We start from the raw sequence: 12,280 nt of genomic DNA on the forward strand, positions 1-12,280 counted from the left end.
ATCAAAGGATCCTGTGGGGCTAAGTTAATTCCACACTCCTTCTGCCATTCCGGGTGGTTTCTCAAAGTGAAAAACATATCTGCGTATGACACCTCATCCCACTTTCCTTCTCTCCTTAGAAACAACATTAACTGTAGTAAAGTATTATAATTTAAGGTTCCATTCAGTGGCCATTTTTCCTCACAATCCAACTTATAAAGTGGCCACCATTGATTACAATATTTTATCAACGTTTTCTTATTTTCAGTTCCACCGGGGGATCCCCCTATATCTTTCCAATGACTCAAGATACATCCCAACGGGCTTTTCTTTGGAATCCCACTACTCTGCTGCCCCCCCATGTTACAGTTCAGAATGTTTCTTGTTACACAATACAAGCCGGCAGCTTTCCACAATAACACCAAGATCCTAGTAACGTTATAAAGAGTATAATCAAAATCCCAAAGACAATAGCCAAGGTCAAGTTCCACATTTAAACACAACGTAATACCAACCTCGCATGCAAAGGTTACTTGTTTCCCAACAGCAACTGAGTGCTTTCCAAAAAACCAAATGCCGTCTTGCAGAAAACTTTTACTTTCCGACTTACAGACGACCCCAATTGACCGGTCAACCAAATAAACCAAAATAAAGAATATAATCACTTACAGTGATGGGGTCCGTGTCTGCCTCCGCAGTGATCCGTTGAGTCGAGGAGTCCCTCCGGGAAATCCCGGGGGTACCCTAGGGAGTCCTGTTCCCAGCGGGTCCTGCGGTCCGACAGAGAAGAAGTCCCATCTGGGGTGCCAGATTGATTCAAAGATCATAAATCCAATTTCTTTAAGTGATTTATTCTTTATTGACGGCGCCGGATGCACGGGGGATCTTTCCGCCTATCGTGCATCCCGAAGTGAAAAGCCGTCCCAAATTTATACATCACAGTGATTAATATTTTATTAACGCCTATACATATTCATTATCTAACCCCGCCTACTCTCGCTTCTCATGCTAATCAGTTTTTTGTGTCCTGCGCCTGCGCAGATCCTCTCAGTGGTCTTGGGCAGGGGTCGTCGAGCTGTGGTCGGTGGTCTCAGAGAGGAAGGCCATAAGTCTTCCTCACAGTGTACTTTTCACCTTTGGTCAGGATTCTGCTGAATTAGCTTTCTTCCTAACCGCAAGGACTGTTTTTTCTTCGAATCTTCTGCTCATTATTTTCTTATCTTGGATTCCAATGTCTTGTTCGAGATATATTGCCCGTATGTCCTATTTTGAGATACATTGTCCGTACATCTGCTTCCTGCCCTACACCTAATGTTCTGTTCTCCTTTAATAGTTTCATTCTTAACCCTTTCTTATCTGGAATCGCCTCAGCTTCCCTAATCAGTACATTAGGTTGGACTTCTCACTTACTGTTTCTTGTATGTACTGAGTATGTGCTTGTAAGGTTTTATTATTAAATGCTCTGAATATAGGAGATCTTCATTTTTAGTTTACATTAAATCCTGAACAGTATGACAGACATGAAGCAGAGGAATTGATCAAAAATTAATCTTTAATTAGCCTTTAATAAAGCAGAACAGTTATCAGTGAAAGTGAGATACTTACGAATCTTCTATTCATAACACAATAATAATACACACAGCAAGCCATACTGTGAAATATTACTGCAGAACAGCTAGAAGACACTGCAATAGCCAATTAACTAATTAATTACAATTAAGCTGCATTTTCATTTATATTACAAAAGAAGGTAAGCCAAAGGCAAACTTCAAAGCACTAAAAATTTCCTGCTTTCAGCAGAAGCTTTAAATAAGCAGAATGATTGCTGTCTTTTTTAGCCTCCACAAGCATTTTTAACTATGCTAATCACCATGATATTTGCAAATCTATTTTCTACTGTACTTAGCACAAGACCTACTTCGCTTTAGGGCTCTGTCAACTGAACTTTATGTCCTTTTTATATAAATGTTAAAGCAGCATAAAAAGGCAGCATACTACTTCTTATGCCAGCATCACATTCTTCATGTATTTGATTGGCCCAATCATTTAAGTCAAAGCAGGATTTGCTTTGGATTTGCAGGGATTTTAATAGAATTTGAACTGATTCTGAAATGATGAAAAAAAATTTGATTGAATGTCTGGACAAAGTGATTCATGTAAACGTCTGTGATCATGATCTGCAGGTCAGAATGACTCACTTTAACTGCTATGTTCAGGATCTGAACAGCAGATAAGGCTTTATCAGAGTATACTGTAAATTTTCCACAACAGCTAAAACACGCAATGCTCATTTAAGTGAAGATAGGCTAGTTGGCTCCAGCGACCTCCTTACAAACTGTGGTTTAATGCTGGTATGCACCCTGTATCTGTGGGCTATGTAAAAACAACCATTTATCAATCATTACTAAGAAACTGGCTCTGTGACAAACTAATTACTCCTCATGCTTCCAACCATTAGCACAGAAGGAAGCAGATATATAAAGAAAATTCATAATCGAGGCTCTATGCAGCTTCCGCAGTAAAAAATCTGCTACAGGAGTTGTGCTTGCTTACTGTGGTACGAAAGATTTCTAATAAGGTGTATACCTATCAGGAACTGGAAGAAAATAATAATAATGATAATAAACCTGTTCAAAGAAAAAAAAACAATAATTGCTTAATAACATGTGAATTGATAACGTTCAATTAGTAAGCTGTAGAATTTATTTCAATGTCATTTATTGGGCTGTAGTCCCAGGAATGTGTAAAAATCCTAAGCAATGCTTCCCAAAATACCACGGGTTGGACAGAATGCAGGGTAACAGGTAGTTACAGGTAGTATACTCGAGATAAAACTCCACAGATATCTTTGTAATGGGAGACTGGATTCAGAGAGCCCTGGTTTACGGAGGTCCAACACTCCTTTACGCATTGCTCGCCCTCACAAAGTACGTGTGGTTTCTGCCATTGGAAGTACGTGTGTGGCCTCATACTGACACGAACAGAAGAACTGAGCTCCATTAAAAATAACCGAGGAAGCATTCCCACCCACACACCTGTGAAAGCACAGCCAAGGAGTCAAATGACAGAACATCAAACACATCGTTACACTTGTCCAAGGCTTGGCAAGCATCCTAGAACAGAAGGTGGTAAAGGTCATTATGGGCTTTTTGGAGTTTGATGGATCATCCCGTACATGTCGGTGCTACAGGGAGCCCTACAAGACATCAAGACTATCAATAGGAAATTTTGATGATCAACAGGTAAAAATCCCTGTCACTGATGAAGCGGAATGGGAAGCTGCACAAGACAAGCAGTAGATGGACAAATCACAACCCGTTTGTGGCAGTGAGATGCCTCAGTTAATTTCAAGCCCCTCATAAATGAACGCTCCTACTCCAGATCTTACAGTGTCATAATAGCCATCCTTACATCAGCATTAATATTATACCAACCCTCCTAAAACGTTCAGTTACAATACTATCTCCAGACACTATAAATGGAATAAGATGAAATCAGTAAACAGGCAAGCCCATCTCACGGAGGCAGCCAGGAACCGGTATTTCCTTCAGCAAGCAAGAGAAATGAAAAGCCGTAGGAGCATCCAGAACAAGATGTCTCAGACTTTTGCTGGCAATTATCAGGAAGATATCTGCTTGTCTTCAATAGATGTGACCAATTTTGGAGTCATTTCAGCCACAGTGCAACTGCTGAGGGCAGATTATTCCCTTCAAACTCTAAACTCAATCCCGTTTCATACTGACTCTTGTAAGCGTTATCTGGGAAAGAACTATGTCAATATTTTTTGAATTTACTGGAAACCTGGTCCTGGCAATCCGAGCGTTTCACAAGAGTTTCCTACACAGCCAACGCGATCTCTTGTTGATAAGTCACCGAGTCAGCTTTCACTTATGCTTCTAATAGGAAACGACACTATATTATAGTTTCCAGGAAAACTACCATCTGTGCCTCCTGTCAGTCTGCAACTGGCAGTAAAATATCTGCGAGGAATGTTTCCATGCTGACAGCTCCGAGCAGTGCTCCGTCGCAAACCCCAAGCACGGGTGAAGCCAGCAAGGAGAGGGCTGAGATAAGAGCTGCTGGTTCCACCCTGCCAGCTCACCGGGCTGGCGCAAGGACAGGGCAGTCCCAGCAGAGCTGGTGCCTCTGACACTCCGTCACTGGGATGAGCTCAGTCCATGATACCTAGAATAGGGATAATTCACACTGATTTTGACTGCTGAGAATTGGTCTTTAACGGAGTGATGTGGATTTAAATCATAACGTTCAGTTCATGAACAATCCCTACTCCTGGAATCCTGAGCAACTCCCAGAACGCTGGAAATTCAGAGATCTAGCCACTTGCCATCTCTAAGAGGTGCAAATGATCTATACAAAGAAACTTAGCATAAAGCTGTCTTGTGACTTCCTCTTTTCTGAAATGTTAAAAAGGTCTCAATAGAAAATTTTAAATTTGTCTCCATGATCTGATCTTTACACACACACAAAACAAGATGTTTCATAAACGCATTTTTCCCCCATAAGCAGTCTTCTTCCCTCAAACTGACATGTTATTCTACAGTTTAAGGTGTCTGTAGATACTGGGGGTAAAAGTTAAATTTTCATGATTATCGTATAATAAAGATCCTTTAATGAATCACCAACCCATCATCTGTTCATTAAGTCAGAAAAAAAAATTAATAGTTTCACTAAAAACAGTGGGGCAAATTGCAGCTTCTACATAAATCTATCGAGTCCCTGCTACTTTCTGAACATCAACATCGTGCTGGTAAGAATGCTTTCTGAAGGTGCATGTAATCCTCATCTGACCCACTGACTTACGTATTTCACATTAAAAGAAACTGCAACTTACATTCACTTTTAAATTGAATGTAAATATTTGCTACAGCTAAAGGTCTTGTGTGCTCTCCAAGAAACTGAACTTGTACGTTTCAATTAAGTCTTCTGGTTTCTGTGGCTCACCAGTTGTAAGCAGAGTGGAAATTGTGCCACAGGTTAAAGCTTTTTTTTCTTAAAGGCTTTCACTGAACCAATTAAGAAACCGAACAACACACAGAGCAATTTACATTCATCTGAATTGACACTGAACTTTATTTACTTTAGATTTGTTGCTACTTAGTTTTAAAGCAGGATAGCTGTATCAAAACTGGCTTCCATGCGCCCCAACAGCGTGAGCGAGGAGCCGGAGGCGCAGCACTAACTGGCCGATCATACTGAATGTGGGATGGAGCCGTCTGCTCTGCTGACATTTAAAAGCTGTCATTTCTCATAGTCCAATTTGCTTTATAAAATCCAGAATTCAGAACACCTTATGAAGCTTATTTTCTGTTACTATGCTCATTCTAATTATTATTGTTATTTAATACATCGTAAGTTACTGGAAGTGAGTATGAGTACTAGCAAAGTAGCTTCCTTTAATTTTGTAAATAACTCAATATTTAAAGAAAAATATTACCAAGTAGATATCTGGGCATCTCAAAATTGTAACTTATTTCAGAAACCCAGGCAGCTAAGGCTTGTAGACAAGTACAGGTAATGACTGCATATGTACTGATTCACTTGCACGTAAATTTATTTTGCCTGGTGGACAAGCCTTCCTTTACAAGTGCACAAAAGTAAGAGATCCCACTTTTGCTGTAACAAAACCTTGAGCCACAACCCTTCCACAACGTGTTAGAACTGGCACTGTCCACTCTACGGCAAATCCCTTCTCACTATAATACCCACTAAAGAAAAGGTATGTCATGTTTTCCATGCAGAGGCTCTTTGGGAATTCAGTGATAAAGCGAAGCTGGGAAGAGGTGGAGCAGGAGACCAGTCATACTCACTCATCTGATACTTGGGCACTGAGATAAGGGAACACCACAACCAAGTGCACAGAGTTAACCCCTGCAGAGCCCCGGGCAGCCGCTGCTGTGCAGCTGCGAGGAGGGCACAGCCGCTGCAGCCCAGCTCCTGCTGAGGCTGCCGTACAGGGGCATAAGCAGCAGGAAAGGGACAGATTTAGCTGGGATGGCAGATGTGCCTGGCAGACAGCATCCGTCTCTGAGTGCGGGACTCAGTCCAGCGCTAAGGCCGCTCCAGATTTGTGTGGCAGATCTCCTCTCCACGAGACTTAGTCTCCCCCTTTTGCAGGAATTTCATTTCTCTCCTCTATTCCATGGTACGCGGTTACTACAACCTTCCAGACCACTACCATGCTGCCACTCACTGACAGATACAATGGGTTTTGGCAGCTTCTATCATGGTTTCCAGAGTAACTGATCTTTTATTCTTCCTATACTGGAGTATTTCATCTGTTCTCATAAGCTTTAAGCTACTTTAAAAATGAGGGAAAGAATGAGAAAAGAAAGCAAATGCAGTTATCCACAACTGATGGACACACGTTTTTTTAAGCAATCTTCTATGAACTTTAAAGACAGAAGAAATTTCTTCAGTTCTAATCTCACTGACAGAAGATGTAGTTCTGAACCTGAAGACACGGTGTTGAAAAAACAGTTGCCATTACCTAAAAATAAATTTTCCTCTTTCTTCCAAAGGAGCATCTGAACTCACTTGGTGCTTACTGATTTGTTGACAGCAATTTGCAGAGAATTTAGTTCTGGCATGGCCTTAAATGCACTCAGATTCCCAAAGAAATGAACAATCTAAACAAAATGTGCAGCTGAAAAATTGTTAATATTTTATATCAGAGGGAATGATATATATTTATATAGCAATAATAAAATAATATAAACAAACCGTTGAAACAGAAGCAAAAAATTGCATTTATTTAGTGGGCTGCTACCAGGCCAGCAGCAGTAAGCAGTTTATCACAGAAGTGGGAGCTGAATGACACCGCAGCTATAATGCAGGGTGATTTACCACAATGCTGGTGCTTATAGAACGAGAGAATAAACAACTGACGGTGGCTGCGAACATCTGCTGAACAATAAAAAGGGTCACAAAGCAAGTGAGAGGGGCCCATGGGAAGGAGCTGAATTTTGAAGTGTTCTCAAGCAGACGTGTATTCAGAGTTTCTGGAAAAGCAGCAAGACGAATGAACAATCTCAAATAACTTCAGAAGCATGAGCAACTCTGTCCTCACTCCATGTGTGACAGAAATACACCGTGGCTGCTGAGATGCAAGCCTTGTTGCTGGCTTGACATGCCTAAGAATGTACCCGAGGCAGCCTGGGATGTCTCTTAAGGAAGTGATAGAGAAGAAAAGAAGCGACTAGCGTAATACTAAGAACCCCTGTGAGGGGTACGATGCCGTATGTGTGTCCTGTGAGCAAACGGTGATGGGGGGGGTGCAGCGCTAACTGGAACGCAGCCATCGGGGGGGGAGAGAGAGGAAAACAAGGGCCAGACAGATGTGAAACACAAGATTTTTGAAAAACAGAGGAAAACGTATGTAAGCATTTACATCTGGACAGAAGGAACTCTGAAGGACTAAGACTGGACTGAAGGGAGGCAAAAAGCTGCAAGGCTGGAAACGGGCTCACAGCACTCCAACTGCGCATAGCGAAGTGGGGGTAGGCAACAGCTGGATGGACTGAATCAAAGGTTAGGTTGTTTGTTTGTTCAAATTACTGTGCTAAAAAAAAGAGCCAAAGATGAAGGTGCAGTCAGTGGGAGGGGGTGTCCAGAAGGCCTGCTGTGCCCGTGAATTCACTTGTCAGGGCTGGCAACCCTGTGCTCCCTCTGGCAGGACCGTGTTAGAAAGCGCTCGGACTGAAGGAGGAGGAAAACCACCCCTGTTCCCACCGACCTCCTCTTGCTTTTTTATTAGTATTTTTTGAACATCCAAGACAGAATGATAGATTTAATGCTACTTTATACATCAGTTTTCTTGTAATTTAATCATGGCTTCTTTCACGTTATACTGCAGGGAATTAACTATATTATAAAATGAAACCGGTATCAATTGTAAGTATACCACCTGTCAAACTGGTCAATGATTGCACCACGAAGGCATAAATGATAGGGTTGGAAGAGGCCTGTTTTTCAGCCCAGCACCCAGCATCAAGCAGGATTTTCTTCTACACTAAGGTTAAAAGCATTTTATCTGAGCTGTATCATTATATTATAAACAATAGCAACTCAGCGACTGCACAAGGAAGGTGTATTTGGACTTTACTTGCCTGCACTGCTGCATTTTTTCTCCTCTCGTCTAACCTGGGCAATCTAGTTTTACTTTTCTGTATATCCAGCTAACAACTCTTCTGTTAATCCCTATGGCATGTATGTAAACTAGTAAGCCGAAAAAAATGTCACGTTATCCAGACTTTGAGGTAACAGCAGCATGACATGGCTTTCTCTTGCGCTTGAGAGTTCAGAGGGTGCTCCTCTTGAGGCACAACTAATTGCAGGTATGCTACTTTTCAGAAATACCAATCATCCATTATTTAAATTGTTAAGGAATAATCCATAAATAATATTTAGAGCGTTGCTTTCTAAAAGCACCTTACAAACCCTGATGAGTAGCTGACAATCTACTAAGTCATGGCTCATGCATATATGCACAGGTCTGGCAAAGCCCTTCAGTTCTCTCATGCTCCACCTGAACAAGCCTGTGCAGTGGAGCAAAGCTCTGCTTGGCCTTCCCCATGCAGTACTCCTTGTTTTCGGTCTCTGCAGAAATTAAGAGATCCTTTGGAACTCTAGAAGAGAAAGTATGAATCTTAGGCCTCTTTAGAGACTTCGTTTGTTGGCAACAGCTTTATTAGCTACATACGGCTTGTAATGATATTACAGCTTGTCAAAATGCATATTCACGGGTCAGATTATCTAGGTAAGAGCTATTTCACGTATAGAAGATAACAGGGTCAGTAGACTAAAGCATTTATTTTTCTAAACTGCACAGTATGAGATAGCGCTACAGTAGGATAAAGGCATGTGTGTGTTTTGTTTCTTTTTAAATCAAATAAAATAATCAGTGCAGAATGGTCGTGCTTGAAACAGTTAACCAACCTGCTCTGCAACTTGGTGCTGCCCTATGTATTTCTGAAGAAAACAACTGATTACAGCTATGGACTCTATAGTAGAACAAAGCAGCACTTCATTTTTTCTTACTCATTAACTGAAGTTTACTTTATGCATTTTTTCTAAAATAAGTTTTGCCACCAAGTGCTCTTAACTTTTCGCATGTTGTAAGAAACTTTCCTCAAGTGTGATGTGTAGATTTTTATCTAAATAAAATCACCATTAATTTTTATGACATGTAAAAAATTGGCTTCCATCCAATTATCCGAGCTTTAGAAGTACTTCTATGCTAATACCTTGCCTACTTTGCTGTTTCCCCAGCAAACTTAGGATGATTAAAGTCCTTCTGAAGTTTTGTGGCAGCCAAGACTGGATGGCACAGTTTGTAACACAGTTATTCATGGCATGTTTAATTTTGTCTGTGGACTACATATCAAAAAGAAATATGTGAATTCTCTGCTATTTAGGAGCTACAGTGGCTTTACAATATTCATAGCGAATTGCTAGGTATGAAACAAGAAGCACTGACCTTGCCTATAAAAAAAAAAATGCACTGAAAAGGGCAACTCAACTCAAGCATGGACATGCTTCATTTTAAGGATGGAGAGAACATATATCATTAATTGTGTGTGACGTGAATACCGGGCACAACCCTCTGTCCAGCTTCTCAAAAAAAGGAGACAGTGCGGAATCCCTAACACCATCACAAAGTGAGGACCGGTCTTATTTTAATCCTTCTTAACACCAAAGCAATCTTAAAAAATCAAACGCCCAGAAACTCGTCTCCCTACCTTCTACGAGTCATCTTTGTAAGCAGGACAAGCACTTGGGCGATTCTTAGCGCAATATTCTGCCTGTTCAGGATGTATCACCTAAAAAACTGAAACCTCAAAGCTGTATATTCTTACCCCAGGTTAAAAATAAAGCACATGCTCTTGACCAAGAGCTGTCGGTGGCAGGGAAGGGGCCCTCAAACGTCCCCATCCGACAGTCCCCTACCAGCTCTGCTCGCTGCCGCAGCCCCAGCATCGCCCGCTGTGAACGCGAAGCCCCGAGGCTGAGCGCACCCCAGCAGCTCGCTCCGCTGCCAGCCCGGCCTCTCACTTCTGGAAAAAAAGGGCTGTAAACAGCGAAAGGGAGGGGCCTGGCGGCGCACAAACTTGTGAGTAAGTCACCGGGGGAAAAACAAGTGCAGCGTGCGGCGCGCCGTGGGGCGGGAGGCAATGTGCCCCAGGAGAAGAAGGCCGAGGCGCTTTGTCCAGCTCCCCTCATCGCAGACGGGGCGCCCGCAGGTCCCGCGGCACGGAGGAACGTGAGATGGAGCGGGAGGTAAGAGGGCCGTGAGCAGCGGGCGGGAGGACTCGCCTTCCTCTTGGTTCCACGTTTCAAGTCCCGACCTTGATTCGCAGTATGATAAAAGCGTAAGCCCGGACAAAACGAGGGGGGAAGCGTTTGGGGCCGGCTGAGTCAGAAGGCAGCACAAACACGAGCACCGCAGCACTGGCTGCCGCAACACAGCCACGCCGGGGCTCAGAAGGTGCCTGGCGCTGCAGAAGCGCTCGGCTGGCGTTTCTGGAGAGCTCCTGCCCCTGAAGCATGGCGAGGCCTTGGCCAGGCTGGGGCTGGAGGCTGGGGCTGCCTCTGTGGCAGGCGCTGCAGAGCCACGGGCTGAGCGCCCGCACAGGTGAACACGATGTTAGAGGGACGTTAGCGGTAGGAACTTTGCCTGGCATCATCCAGAAGTCTCTAACAAGGTCTCCTCATTAAGCACTTTTAACAGGGATTTTATTTTTGCCCGTTTCTGAGGTAAGATCTGTCATTTCGTAACATTACGGTTGGACAAGTCTCCTGCTGCTGCTGTCATTCAAATTGAACTTACTTACCTGCAGTTAGAGGACTGGGGTAAAAAGGGGTAATTACTACAAACAACTGGGACACGAGACATCCCACCACTCTGTAAAACATAAAGCTTAGTAGCAAAGAGTGCTGATCTCCTTCTGAGACGATACACAGGCAGGTATTCTGCGGCTGATGTAATTCAGTCTGGAGTAATCGAAGTTACGTGCTTAAGGATAAACCTGCATAATGGAATTACGTGATTGTATCCGTGCCTGTGCTTAGTCACCCTTGCACTCACTGTAATGCATATATTTGCAATACCTCGTTCCAGTCTGCTGCTTTGGTTGAATCGAGCCATAGCAGTTCAATGAGACGTAATTTTGGTCACCTTCAACTGGGCAAGGCAGCTTGTCTTTACCTTTTTTAAAGATTTAAAAACAACAGATTCTTCCTGAAAATAAACTGGGTTGCTTTCAGTGATCAAAAAGAGTATGAGGATTGAAGGACACCACGATGACAGTTTGTACGCCTATGCTATACTACAGCTAGAGAACTGATTTGAGAAAACAAACAAAAAAGTAAGTTTTTCCACAGAGGTGAAGTAAAGCTTTGAATACAACGGAACTGCATCTTGCGCTAATGCCACAGAAGTCCCTTACCAGCAGCATATGACGGTAGAATAAAAATGTGTTTGCCCAGCTAAAATTACTGCATTTTAGCCTGATATCTCGCAGGGACTGTGGTATTTAGAAAAAAAATACACACCAAGTAATTGCAGCGGGAAATAAAAATGGAACCTGACATGATTCTGGAACAAATCCGGTACTTCAGCTGAAGTGTCAAAGGATTAGCGCTAGAGAGATGGAACCGTGGAAGATCTTACGTTTACAAAACCCATACTGTATCATTTAGGCATATGGTTCACTGAGTGTAGCATGTTGTCTAGTAACATTCACTGTAATTGCACAACGCTTATTGTGGATTTGATTAAATCTTGTTCTCTCTCTGGAAAGAATGCATTTATGGGTACTTACGCTTTTCTATACGTGCTGAAAGGAAAGAGCAAACAATGCTGCATATCTGACAATCTGAGACTACGCTTGACATGGGAAATCACCTGCCACATAAATTCCACATTGTCCCAGAAATGTCCTGGCAGGAATAATACCCATGATTTTAAGGCTTTGAATGTTTTCAGTTTTATTTTAGAGGTTACTTGTTTTTGCGCTTTGGAAAGAGACTTTTCATGATTGCTTTGAGAAGTCTACTGATTTCAGTTAAAATGTTATCTCTTTTCTGATGATAAAGCAAAGATAGCTGGACAATGACTACTGACATTAGCATACTTTTTAAAGAATTCAAGCTATTTTGAGAGGAAATGACAACTAATTCTTGCCTTTTTGGAAAGCCAGGCTGCCCCGATATTAGGTTCCCTAAACTACAGAGGTCCATTGTTTTTTCAGAACTAAACGGTTACAGAAGTCTGAATACAAAC

At 42.3% G+C, this 12,280-nt stretch overlaps 3 protein-coding genes across 10 annotated transcripts in view; 2 read left to right on the top strand and 1 right to left on the bottom strand.

The window, feature by feature from the left end:
• The window catches only part of CHLSN (cholesin), a 133,284-nt gene that overhangs the window by 77,122 nt on the left and 43,882 nt on the right, over window positions 1–12,280 (bottom strand). The gene's annotated exons all lie outside the window — the stretch shown is intronic.
• GPR146 (G protein-coupled receptor 146) overlaps window positions 1–12,280 on the top strand; it is a 60,364-nt gene that overhangs the window by 41,876 nt on the left and 6,208 nt on the right. The window contains exon 1 of one of the 5 annotated variants that reach the window (XM_080556726.1): window positions 1,369–10,275. The exons of the other annotated variants lie outside the window; for them this stretch is intronic. The gene's annotated coding sequence lies outside the window, so the exon portion shown is untranslated. Of the gene's footprint in view, window positions 1–1,368; window positions 10,276–12,280 lie in introns of those variants that run through there. 5 annotated transcript variants of the gene reach the window in all.
• Window positions 1–12,280, top strand: part of GPER1 (G protein-coupled estrogen receptor 1) — a 63,701-nt gene that overhangs the window by 19,145 nt on the left and 32,276 nt on the right. The window lies entirely within an intron of this gene.

This window comes from Anser brachyrhynchus (genome assembly GCF_964034855.1).
Source record: "Anser brachyrhynchus genome assembly, chromosome: 15".
NCBI classification, from domain to species: domain Eukaryota; kingdom Metazoa; phylum Chordata; class Aves; order Anseriformes; family Anatidae; genus Anser; species Anser brachyrhynchus.